The sequence below is a fragment of the Oncorhynchus masou genome, chromosome 6 (assembly GCF_036934945.1).
Source record: "Oncorhynchus masou masou isolate Uvic2021 chromosome 6, UVic_Omas_1.1, whole genome shotgun sequence".
In the NCBI taxonomy this organism is placed as follows: Eukaryota; Metazoa; Chordata; class Actinopteri; order Salmoniformes; family Salmonidae; genus Oncorhynchus; species Oncorhynchus masou.
Window position 1 is genome coordinate 67,695,028 of NC_088217.1, and position 13,586 is coordinate 67,708,613.

The 13,586-nt window shown below is 44.0% G+C and overlaps 1 protein-coding gene across 1 annotated transcript in view; it reads left to right on the forward strand.

Annotated features, from left to right (window-relative positions):
- Nucleotides 1–1,842: 1,842 nt before the first annotated feature.
- LOC135542484 (B-cell CLL/lymphoma 9 protein-like) overlaps nucleotides 1,843–13,586 on the forward strand; it is a 110,022-nt gene continuing 98,278 nt past the window's right edge. Inside the window, exon 1 of the mRNA XM_064969464.1 lies at nucleotides 1,843–2,095. The gene's annotated coding sequence lies outside the window, so the exon portion shown is untranslated. The remainder of the gene's footprint in view (nucleotides 2,096–13,586) is intronic.

The window sequence follows — 13,586 nt, forward strand, 5'->3', positions numbered from 1 at the left end:
GAGTGTGCGGGAAGAGTCCAGTGTGTGTGCATAGAGTCAGTGCAAGAGAGTTAGTGCAAAAAAAATCATCCGTCCAGGTAACCATTTGATCAGCTATCTAACAGTCTTGTTTAGCGGTCATGGCTTGGGGGTAGAAGCTGTTCAGGGTCCTGCTGGTTCCAGACTTGGTGCACTGATACCATTGCTGTGCGGTGGCAGAGAGGACAGTCTATGATTTGGGTGGCTGGAGTCTTTGACAATTTTTCGAGCCTTTGACACTGCCTGGTGTAGAGATCCACGGCCCCAGTGGTGTACCGGACTTACCACCCTCTGCAGCGCTTGCGGTCGGGGGCCTTGCCCTTGCCTTACGAAGCGGTGATGCAGCCAGTCCTAACCCTGTGTGTCACTGCAGTGAATTTGTTGTTGCCTACCCTCAACGCCTAGGGGTGGCCCACCAGGTAATCCAGGATCCAGGGTCCTGAGCTTGGTGATGAGCTTGGAGGGCACTATGGTGTTGAACGCTGAGCTGTAGTCAATGAACAGCATTCTCACGTAGGTATTCCTGTTGTCCATGTGGGTCAGGGCAGTGCGGAGTGCAACAGAGATTGCATCCTCTGTGGATCTGTTGGGGCGGTCCAGGGTGTCTGGGATGACGGTGTTGATGTGAGTCATGACCAGCCTTTCATGGCTATAGATGTGAGTGCTACGGGGCAATAGTCATTTAGACAGGTTACCTTGGCGTTCTTTGGCACAGAGACTATGGTGGTCTGCTTGAAACAAGTTGGTAGCAGTATGAAGCTGCGTGTGACGCAACATGGTCACGGCCAGTGAGGTGATTTGAAAGCTGAGGGTAAAACTGACCACGTACCTGTATGATAAAGATACCATTGTGCAGTTGTCACAATCATAAAACATATAACCGCAAAACAATGGGGTTTTAGTGATAAACAGTACGTTTCTCAGGATTGATTTGTTAACCTGTCTGGCTGCCATCTGTGTCTGTCAATCATAAACACCAAAAATCCCACAGACCCACACACTCACTTTGTGGGTCAGTTTCTGTGGGTTGAAGCTGACTTTTACTTTTAACTGCTAAGTTTGTTGCTCATGGTTCGTTGTTTCAAAATCAACACCTTCCCCCTGCTCTAGTCTCCACCATTACCCCCCCCCCACACACACACACACACATACACCTCTGTTCTCAGGACAGGCAAGAGGACAGATCCTACCCAACCCCCCACCTTTCTCTCTTTCCCTCACTCTCCCTTGTCCTCTTTCTATGTAGGTGCCTCTCCTTCTCTCCCTCAGTTGGAATTGACAATGTTTTATCCTACCCTCCCCTCTCGATGTGATTTTTCACCTGTAAAAGCGGGAGCAGTATGATGCCTGTGCAATCCTCTGCTGTGTGTGTGTGTGTGTGTGTGTGTGTGTGTGTGTGTGTGTGTGTGTGTGTGTGTGTGTGTGTGTGTGTGTGTGTGTGTGTGTGTGTGTGTGTGTGTGTGTGTGTGTGTGTGTGTGTGTGTGTGTGTGTGTGAGTGTGTGTGTGTGCGTGAGCAGGTCAGAGACTGGGAGGCTTACTCGCAGAACGAGGGAGAGGAGGGGCAACCTGAATAGTGGGGGATAAAGAGCAAGTGGCAGAGAGGACAGAGACGGGGGGGTCTGTGAGTGTGTGTGTTTGTGTGGGGGCTGTCTTGTTTGCAGCTTGTCAGCAATTGCTTGAGACAAGCTTCCCCTCCACCATGTGTGAAAGCTACTTGGCGTGAATGCCCGGACTGTACCAAGTGGCGGCGAGTCACGAGGGGGGAGCTGCAAGAAAAACAGATCCATGCAGAGACAATAGGCCCCTGAAGTGTCACCCCCCCAATTTGCTTTGATGTTGTCCTAGTGTCTAGATGCTAGAGGGGACCAGGGGTTGCGAGGAGGAAGAAGTCTTTGTGTGCACTTTTTCACCGTCCAGGACAAAAGAGTGGGGAGTAAGAAGCCCAAAGAGAAGAAAAACACCAAACAAATGAAACCAAAGCGCTCCTCTAGATGTTTTGTGTCCGCGCTAGTGGGGAAGCGAGGGAAGGAGAGAGCGAGTGAGGAGAAGAGAGCTGCAGCAGCACAGGCTGATTGGGTGAGTAGTCTCTGTGTGTGTTCCTTCAGCTATGGTTGTTTTTTATTTATTTCCAGGGGTTAGTTGTATTTAGGGGTTTGTGGGGGTGGAGGCTGGAGTTGGGAAGCTACTGGGTGAATTGCATGGTGTTGTTGTACTAGCTGTGTGGCAAAGCGTGCTTAAACAGCAGTGTGTGTGTGTGAGATTGTCAGTGTGGTTTGGAATGTGGGATTGATTAGTCTGTAAATGGGATAACCCCCTCTATGATAGTCTGACCCTCTGTGTGTGAGACAGAGAGAGTAACGGCGGTGAGGGAGGGTGTTAGGTAGGTGGGGAGGGAGAACCGCCTGAGATCTCCCCATTTCCATGTGTGAGACAGAGGTGAGACAATGAGACCGCCCTCTCCGTGTCAGCTTTGTCACTTGTGGTTGTGGCTGAACACAATGTTGGGGGAGTGTGTGGGGGGTAGGGTGGACCTATCTGCCCCTGAGGGTTTTTGGGGGTGGGGGGGGGGGTCTATGTCTGTCGAACCAAGTGAGTATGTGGGTAGCGGGCAGATTTCACACAACCAGCGGTTAGATTAGGAAAAAAAAGTCTGCTGTGATTTTTGGTTCTCCGTTCCTTCCTTTCTGTCTCTCTTCCCTTTTCATGTTATGATGCTTGTCCACAGCTGCATTGTATCTTGAGAATTAGAACTCTCCATCTTATATATACGGAGTCTTTGTTAGGCACTAGCAGTGAATGGCAGTTTGGGGGGGGTTCATCTTTCTGAGATTGTCTGTCATATTCACTTGGTTAACATTCAACACACGATTCAATGAGTGAACTGTGTACCATTGTTGGGATTCAGATGGAATCAAAACGTATACAAAAGAAAAGCATTCGAATTTTATACACAATGTCTTTGTGGAGGAAATATATATCTTTTTTTTGCTTGATTCCTTGACTTCAATTCTGATTCGTTTCAAATAATGGTTCACAGTGACTTTAGTTCACCATAACATTAGTTGACCAATGTGATTGTATAGGCATTTGTTTTTGGAATTATTTGGCCATTTCCATTCTCTCCCAATTCAGCAGTATATCTAATCTGAGAGGTGCTGCTGTCAGTCTTTGATATGATTGTTTTTCTTCACTCTGGTCCTGAGTCAAAGGAAGTCCTCTCTGTCAAGAGGACATGATAGAATGAAGTATGTTTCTTTCTTTCATTGGATCCCATTTAGCTTTTGCAGAATCAGTATCTACTTTTCCTTCGAGTCCACAAATAAACACCAAACATGAGTTGTTCTTTCATCTGTTTTTTAAAGGTAATTTTGCTGTTTGCTTGAGTAATAGGAGATGGAAGGGAGTTCCATACGATCATGGCTCTGTATAAAACTGTGCGTTATCGTTCATTTGTTTTGGAATTGGGGACTGTGAAGAGACCCCTGGGGATATGCATGGGTGTCTTAGCTGAGTGTTATTTGATTATGCAGACAACATGTCATTTTCGTCACAGTATTATTTCTCCTAAACACTAGGAGAAGCAGTTCATCTCCGGTCAACCCTACACATTGATGGGGCTGCAGTGGAGTGGGTAGATAGATTCAAGTTCCTCTGTGACTTAAAATGGTCCACACACACACGCGCATAGTCATGAAGAAGTCGCGACAGCACCTCTTCCCCCTCAGGAGATTGAAACGGTTTGGCATGGGCCTTCATATCCTCAAAAAGCTGCACCATTGAGAGCACCTTGACTGGCTAAATCACTGCTTAGTATGACAACAGCACCGCCCTCGATCTCATGCCACTACAGAGGATGGTGCGGAAAGCCAAGTAAATCACTGGGACCGAGCTCCCTGCCATCCAGGACCTCTCTATCAGGTGGTGTGAAAAGTAGGTCTGGAAAATCGTTAAAGACTCCAGCCACCTAAGCCATAGACTGTTTTCTCTGTTTCCGCACGGCAAGCGCTACCGGTGCAACAGCGTTGACACCAACAGGCACCTGAGCAGCTTCTATCCCCAAACCATAAGACTGCAAAATAGCTAACAAAATGGCTCCACAGAGTATCTGAGTTGACTCCTTTATTTTATTTTTGTACTGTCTCTATGCACACTCACAGGATTCTACACACACACACATTTGGTTTGCTCACACGCACAACATGCACACACGTTTATACTGACTCTACACACACTCACATACAATCATCACGTACCCTGCTGCTACTCTGTTTATCATGTATCCGGATGCAAAGTCATCTTCTGCATATGTCTACCTCTGTCACTCCAGTATCCCTGCACATTGGAAATATAGTATTGGAACTGACCCTGTATATAGCTTCCTCACTTCTCGTGTTCTTCTTATTTCGTATTTTTGATTTATTTCTCATGTGTTTTTGTTTATGTTATTTTTAGGATATTGATTACTACATTGGTGGGTTTAGAGCGAGCAAGAAAGGCATGTCACTGTACTTGTGCACGTGACATTAAAAGTTAAAAACTTGAGAGGGGAGGAGAGGAGAAATACACTCTATTCTACATTATTCCTGTCTGGGTCCTCAGACATCAGCTTCAAAGATGTAGTCGTTTAAAGGGATTTAAATTCACACTGTGGAGTCAGTGCTACAGTATAAGAGGCAGAGTTCACTTCCAGTTGATTCAAGCAATTCATTAAAAGGATTTTAATATGTCAAAAAACTGAGAAGAAATCATCTACCTGCGTTAACTGCCGTTTATACTACATCTAACTCACCTAAATAGAAGTAAATGAGCACTGAATGAATGAGCGTGGGCAATCATGAGTGCTTTATTTGTGTAAGCTTGACCTAATAATGCATCAAAGAGTACTTGGATTTGTTGATAGAGTATATTTGTGCCGCTGTGACACAGACACATTTTGTGTGTTCAAGACAAAAAAAAACTTTTCTAAGCGTATTTCTCTGGACATTTTTCAGAGTAGGAAAAGCGAATAGGTTGTGAGCATTTTTGTTACGCAAAAAAAAGGCAGACTTGGCAACTTATGAATTTGCATATGACCTCGAGAATGCAACTTAAGTCTGTTTCTCTATACAACAGGAAATGGCATGAAACAAAAATGATACTGCTGTAGAATCAGTTAAAAAAATCATACTGAGTAATTAGGTAAAAGAAAAAAAAGGGTTCTAGGTTTTAAAACGAGGGAAATTCTATCATTGAAAGGGATAGTTCATGAGTTCTAGGGTTTAAAACGAGGGAAATTCTATCATTGAAAGGGATAGTTCATGAGTTCTAGGGTTTAAAACGAGGGAAATTCTATCATTGAAAGGGATAGTTCATGAGTTCTAGGGTTTAAAACGAGGGAAATTCTATCATTGAAAGGGATAGTTCATGAGTTCTAGGGTTTAAAACGAGGGAAATTCTATCATTGAAAGGGATAGTTCATGAGTTCTAGGGTTTAAAACGAGGGAAATTCTATCATTGAAAGGGATAGTTCATGAGTTCTAGGGTTTAAAACGAGGGAAATTCTATCATTGAAAGGGATAGTTCACTGGGGAGAGTGCAACAGAATAAATGGGTTTATTCTTCACAGTTGTCAAATATCTAATGCATAAATTATGCCTATATTACAGCAACAGTTAATATTCCACTGCAAACATAAAAAAGCATTTAGTTAGATGACAGTTTAGTTAATGCCAGGATGTGAGAATGAACGCTCGCAATATTTTCATTATGTCCCGGGGGTTCCGTAGCAAATTTTTGGTCAGCAGAAATAACTTTAGAATGAGAATGTAGACTGGGGACTTAACTTGAAGACATGGTGATTCTAGGAGGTTCATTTGGAGGTGTCCATCAGGCTGTGTATTTGGGGGGGATGACGACATTCCAAAGACAGTTGCATTTTTAGAGCGGTCTATGGCAGAGAGATGATTCCCATGAATCATGCAACTGCTGAGATTGTCGCTTCAATCTGGAAACCAGAGTGAATCACATCACAGTTATATTTGAGCATACTACACACCCTCGGCATAATCACCGCACCTTTTTGTGCCCTGATTCGGGTTCATGTATTAAGCTAGCGCTGGCTATTGGAGAAGAGGGTAGTGAGAAAGAGTCTTTGTAAGCCCTGCAGCACAGCCTGGCCTCGGGGACCCATCCCCCATCAACAGGCCCGGTAATCAACATGGATTTCTGCCCAAAGTGGTGACAAATTTACCGGTGCTATAGCTAAGCAATTTCAAGGAAAAACGAGCAGAGGATCCAATAATTGATAGAAGGATCAATGGCTGTGGTTCAGGAGAGAAACAGAGGAGCTCTGCTGGATGGGCAGACAGCAATCAGACATTTGGCCTCAGCTCCCTACTCTGTCAGGACCGGACTGAGGGGTAGGAGAGAGAGAGAGAGAGACAGGTTGATGAACGCAGGGTCAGAAGTATAGGTGGTAGATGAGTGTTTGGATCATTTTTCTTAGTTCACTCCGATGGTCAGATTATCTCCCAGTCTCTCTCTGCTTGATGACTTCCCCATGTGTTCCAGCCAGTCTGTCTGAGATGGCTGCTGAACTCATTCAGCTGCATGGCTCCACAGAGTACAGGGGCTGTCCAGACAGCCCAAGTTCTCTCTACAAAGACCATAAGTCCCTGACATCTACCTAAGCCTCTGTCACTGGGGAAAAACTTCCCTCAAGTAATGCTACTGAGAAATGTCTAAGGAGGCTTGAGCCAGAATTCAACCAATTGTAAATGAAGGGAAACCACACTGTGCATTGAGAATGTTTATGCTGTATTTTAAGGACAGGCAAGGTTTTGTGTCAATCTCAAATGGCGATATCCACGAAAGAATCAGCTTGCATGGTGTGTCGTTTGAAAACACTTAGCACCTCCGATACAGTGTAAACACTCAGAGTGAATCTCCAGTGTGTTTTTCTTCATAAGTTATCAAGGTGTGTGTTGAGGACTGTGTCTACTCTATAGAGTTGCCACCTTCCTCAAGTGTCAAACCGACATTAAGTTGAGTTGGCCTATTTTCAGAGCTCTTCAGCGTGATATCACCGATGCTAGCTAAATAATAGCACACAAGACTTGGTTGAACTCCCCAGCTTCACTTCATCTCTATCAGGCACGTTACAGCACACAAAGCATGTGCTTGTACAAGAGGCTCTTCACACCTGGGTGGGCTCTACAAAAGTACTCGGAGCAGGTGAGAGATAATGCAGGGGAACACACATTAGCGATAGCATTAGCATTAGCGCATAACATTAGCAGTGCTGCTGTCTCAACTAGGGCTGTGGCGGTCACGAAGTTTAGTCAGCCGGGGATTATCAAGCAAATAACTGGGGATTATCAAGCAAATAACTGTCGGCCTCATGATAATTGAGCGTTAATTAACACACACACACATTCAGCATCTTTTGGCTTCCACACACAGCCTTCAAGCCACTGATGCAGACCGTTGGAACATCTACATTTTCAAAAGTCGAATAAATCCATGTAATATAGCCCACACCGTCACAATAAATCCATTATTTATTTTAGACAGGTCTAAAGAAGCATGATGTGAAAATGTAGACTATTTCAGAAGTACATAAAAGCATACTCAGAGTTGTCCTTATGTTAGGCCCTGATCTAGCTATGCCATATGGCTGTGGGCTGCGCTTGTTAATTTAGCAGACACGATTTGCTTCGATTATTTTATAGGATGAAAAATACATCCGAACAAAGCTGAATAAAATATAAATAATATTTTCTCCAAACAATTTGAGGGAGTGTGCACGTGCGGCTATTCTGTGTTGAGCGGTTATTAACAAAAGAAATAGGTATTCCTATATGCTTAATTTGGAGTTATTGCAGTTTTTTTTTACAATTGCTTACAAGCATTTACCTATACTTTAAGATACTTTTCTAAACTCTTAACACAGCAACACACCTACATCACACAATTAGCCAAATAGTTAATTTTCTGCTCAAAACCACATTTTGTTCATTAAATACCAACTCTACATTTCAAAAAGCTAAAAATGGTATGGGCTGCAAACCAGTTTGTGATTGCATGTGAATGGTGGAATGCTACATTGTCCCATGCAATCACACATGTCCTCATGTTTCCTCCCAGCTGTTCCCTTTCTGCTTCTGGCACCAGTTGTTGGTGGAGGTCATCTCAAAACAAAAGAAGGCGCTCAGTGTTGTCGGAACCAATCTGGCATTTCTGCAGGACCAAACCAGCACTCCAGAATGCAGCACACATTGTGATATTAGCTCCTCTCTGACCCAACACATCAACGGTGGCCCTTTTCCCGATGATGTTTCTTCCCCACCGACGTGTTTTCGCCAGGTTAAACCCTGCCTCGTCTACATACATTATTTCAAGTAGGGTCTGATTAGTCTCCAACTCCATGACTCTCTGAAATAAATCAAAACACAGTATGTGTAAATGCTTTTCAGTATGTCCTACTGTATGTACTGTAACTCATGTTAACATGTAGCATAGTGTAAAACTCACTATAGAACAAGAAATAAAGGACAGACACCAATCCTGGACGTATTGGTGTCGGAGTTCTTTGACCCACTCACTGTTCCTTTCAAAAGGAACTGTGTAAAACTTTCATTCAAACTCTGTGTTTGGTCAGAGTCCGAGCCAATGGTGGTCAGACTGATGCTTTCCACACTGTGAAACACCAGGTTGTCCTCTACAATTCTGGTCTGAATATCTCTCAGTTTTATTGCATTGTCAGCAATGACCAATCCTACAATGGTCTTGGTTTTCACTGGGGAGCTTTCCTCTTCCCCCAGAGGGAGGAAGACATTAGCGTCCTTTAGAGGAACAAAAATACAACAAATATATTTGCATTGGGATTGGTGCCCTACAGTTCCTGTGAGACATAGCAACAGTAATGATAGAAGAAGCTCTTGTGAAATGCATTACTTACCTGTTGGTTCGTTGAAAACTCTGGATAATAGAAGCCACGGTTGACCGTCTGAGATTAGGCTGGACTGTTTCACCAGCCTCTCTCAGTGATAGACCATGGTATTAGGCAGGACTGTTTCACCAGCCTCTCTCAGTGATAGACCATGGTATTAGGCTGGACTCTTTCACCAGTCTCTCTCAGTGATAGACCATGGTAACTAGGCTGGACTGTTTCACCAGCCTCTCTCAGTGATAGACCATGGTAACTAGGCTGGACTGTTTCACCAGCCTCTCTCAGTGATAGACCATGGTATTAGGCTGGACTGTTTCACCAGCCTCTCTCAGTGATAGACCATGGTATTAGGCTGGACTGTTTCACCAGCCTCTCTCAGTGATAGACCATGGTATTAGGCTGGACTGTTTCACCAGCCTCTCTCAGTGACAGACCATGGTATTAGGCTGGACTGTTTCACCAGCCTCTCTCAGTGACAGACCATGGTATTAGGCTGGACTGTTTCACCAGCCTCTCTCAGTGATAGACCATGGTAACTAGGCTGGACTGTTTCACCAGCCTCTCTCAGTGACAGACCATGGTATTAGGCTGGACTGTTTCACCAGCCTCTCTCAGTGACAGACCATGGTATTAGGCTGGACTGTTTCACCAGCCTCTCTCAGTGATAGACCATGGTAACGAGGCTGGACTGTTTCACAAGCCTCTCTCAGTGACAGACCATGGTAACTAGGCTGGACTGTTTCACCAGCCTCTCTCAGTGATAGACCATGGTATTAGGCAGGACTGTTTCACCAGCCTCTCTCAGTGATAGACCATGGTATTAGGCAGGACTGTTTCACCAGCCTCTCTCAGTGACAGACCATGGTATTAGGCAGGACTGTTTCACCAGCCTCTCTCAGTGATAGACCATGGTATTAGGCAGGACTGTTTCACCAGCCTCTCTCAGTGATAGACCATGGTATTAGGCTGGACTGTTTCACCAGTCTGTCTCAGTGATAGTCCATGGTTTATCACATGGTCTATGATGGTGGCCCTTATTTCATCCGTGGCAACAGCTCTTACTCTCCTTTGAACACCACCACACATTCTTACTCCTCTCCCCCTACCTCTCCTTCTCCCTTGTCCTGGTCCAACTACTCCTCTGCCTGGTCAAGCTACTCCTCTCCCTGGTCCAAATACTCCTCTCCCTGGTCCAACTACTCCTCTCCCTGGTCCAACTACTCCTCTGCCTGGTCCAACTACTCCTCTACCTGGTCCAACTACTCCTCTGCCTGGTCCAACTACTCCTCTGTCTGGTCCAACTACTCCTCTGCCTGGTCCAAGTACTCCTCTGCCTGGTCCAGCTACTCCTCTGCCTGGTCCAACTACTCCTCTGCCTGGTCCAGCTACAGTCAATTATGAAAATAGAGCAGTAATGATCCCAAAGCAAAGGGGCAGATATTATTTCCATGTGACTGTGACGAACCAGAGGGGTTCTAGGAAAGAAGTGGCACTGAAATGGAAGAGACATCACCACCTTTTACTGTAGAAGGCTTTGTATCGGCATCCTCTAGTTGTGTGTGTGTGTGTGTGTGTGTGTGTGCGTGTGCGTGTGTGTGTGTGTGCGTGCGTGCGTGCGTGCGTCCAACTACTCCTCTGCTCGGTCCAGCAAATCCTCTGCCTGGTCCAACTAGTCCTCTGCCTCCTCTGCCTGGTCCAACTACTCATCTGCCTGGTTCAGCTACTCCTCTGCCTGGTCTAACTACTCCTCTGCCTGGTCCAGCGACTCCCCTCCCTGGTCAAACTATTCCTCTCCCTGGTCCAACTATTCCTCTCCCTGGTCCAGCTACTCCTCTGTCTGGTCCAGCTACTCCTCTCCCTGGTCCAACTACTCTGTCTGGTCCAGCTACTCCTCTGCCTGGTCCAACTACTCCTCTGCCTGGTCCAACTACTCATCTGCCTGGTCCAGCTACTCCTCTGCCTGGTCCAGCTACTCCTCTTTATGGTCCAGGTACTCCTTTCCCTTGTCCAACTACTCTGTCTGGTCCAGCTACTCCTCTGCCTGGTTCAGCTACTCCTCTGCCTGGTCCAGCTACTCCCCTCCCTGGTCCAACTATTCCTCTCCCTTGTCCATACATTATTTGTCCTCTGTCTGCTTCTCTGTGTTGTTCTGTAACCACATTGACCAAAATCAATCCAAAGAGTCCCCTTTTCACTATGTAATGCTTTTATTATAAAGGTGCACTTTATTGGTGAAAATGATCTTCCCCAAACTTGAAACTCACGCATTGCTTATGTATGCCAGTCAGTGGTGGAACAAGTACCCAATTGTCATACTTGAGTAAAAGTAAAGATACCTTCATAGAAAAGGACTCAAGTAAAAGTGAAAGTCACCCAGTAAAATACTACTTGAGTTAAAGTCTAAAAGTATTCGGTTTTAAATATACTTAAGTGTCAAACCTAAAAAATGACAACATATACTTAAGTATCAAAAGTAAAAGTACAAATATAAATCATTTCAAATTCCTTATATTAAGCAAAGCAGACAGACACATTTTCTAGTTTTTATTTTATTTACAGATAGCTAGGGGCACGATCCAACACTCAGACATAATTTACAAACGAACCATGTGTTTAGTGAGTCTGCCATATAAGAGGCAGTAGGGATGACCACTCACTCTTGATAAGTGAGTAAATAAGAACATTTTCCTGTTCTGCTAAGCATTCAAAATACAACGAATACCTTTGTGTGTCAGGGAAAATGTACGGAGTAAAAAGTACATAATTTTCTTTAGGAATGTAGTGAAGTAAAAGTAAAAGTTGTCAAAAATATAAATAGTAAAGTAGAGTACAGATACCCCAAAAAACTGCTTAAGTAGTACTTTAAAGTATTTTTACTTAAGTACTTTACACCACTGATGCCAGTTAGGCTCTACACCTGCCATAAAGCGGATTAATGTGCTTAATTTTAAGAAGATCTTTGGCCACTTTAGTTGTGATACAAACCTTATTAAAACATGTAGGCCTATGGGCTGGCTACATGAGGTGTTTGACTATGATTAGAAAAAGTCACAAAAAAAGGCATTGTTTCTTATAATGGGCATCATTCACAAGCGATAATATATAACACAAGTGATAGGCTAATATTCTGACCCATCAGACTATTTTTGATTTAATTTCGTCTTTACATATACTAAATAATATACAGTGCCTTGCGAAAGTATTCGGCCCCCTTGAACTTTGCGACATTTCAGGCTTCAAACATCAAGATATAAAACTGTATTTTTTTGTGAAGAATCAACAACAAGTGGGACACAATCATGAAGTGGAACGACATTTATTGGATATTTCAAACTTTTCTAACAAATCAAAAACTGAAAAATTGGGCGTGCAAAATTATTCAGCCCCCTTAAGTTAATACTTTGTAGCGCCACCTTTTGCTGCGATTACAGCTGTAAGTCGCTTGGGGTGTCTTTATCAGTTTTGCACATCGAGAGACTGAATTTTTTCCCCATACCTCCTTGCAAAACAGCTCGAGCTCAGTGAGGTTGGATGGAGAGCATTTGTGAACAGCAGTTTTCAGTTCTTTCCACAGATTCTCGATTAGATTCAGGTCTGGACTTTGACTTGGCCATTCTAACACCTGGATATGTTTATTTTTGAACCATTCCATTGTAGATTTTGCTTTATGTTTTGGATCATTGTCTTGTTGGAAGACAAATCTCCATACCCAGTCTCAGGTCTTTTGCAGACTCCATCAGGTTTTCTTCCAGAATGGTCCTGTATTTGGCTCCATCCATCTTCCCATCAATTTTAACCATCTTCCCTGTCCCTGCTGAAGAAAAGCAGGCCCAAACCATGATGCTGCCACCACCATCTGACCAGAGCACCTTCTTCCACATGTTTGGTGTGTCTCCCAGGTGGCTTGTGGCAAACTTTAAACAACACTTTTTATGGATATCTTTAAGAAATGGCTTTCTTCTTGCCACTCTTCCATAAAGGCCAGATTTGTGCAATATACGACTGATTGTTGTCCTATGGACAGAGTCTCCCACCTCAGCTGTAGATCTCTGCAGTTCATCCAGAGTGATCATGGGCCTCTTGACTGCATCTGTGATCAGTCTTCTCCTTGTATGAGCTGAAAGTTTAGAGGGACGGCCAGGTCTTGGTAGATTTGCAGTGGTCTGATACTCCTTCCATTTCAATATTATCGCTTGCACAGTGCTCCTTGGGATGTTTAAAGCTTGGGAAATCTTTTTGTATCCAAATCCGGCTTTAAACTTCTTCACAACAGTATCTCGGACCTGCCTGGTGTGTTCCTTGTTCTTCATGATGCTCTCTGCGCTTTTAACGGACCTCTGAGACTATCACAGTGCAGGTGCATTTATACGGAGACTTGATTACACACAGGTGGATTGTATTTATCATCATTAGTCATTTAGGTCAACATTGGATCATTCAGAGATCCTCACTGAACCTCTGGAGAGAGTTTGCTGCACTGAAAGTAAAGGGGCTGAATAATTTTGCACGCCCAATGTTTCAGTTTTTGATTTGTTAAAAAAGTTTGAAATATCCAATAAATGTCGTTCCACTTCATGATTGTGTCCCACTTGTTGTTGATTCTTCACAAAAAAATACAGTTTTATATCTTTATGTTTG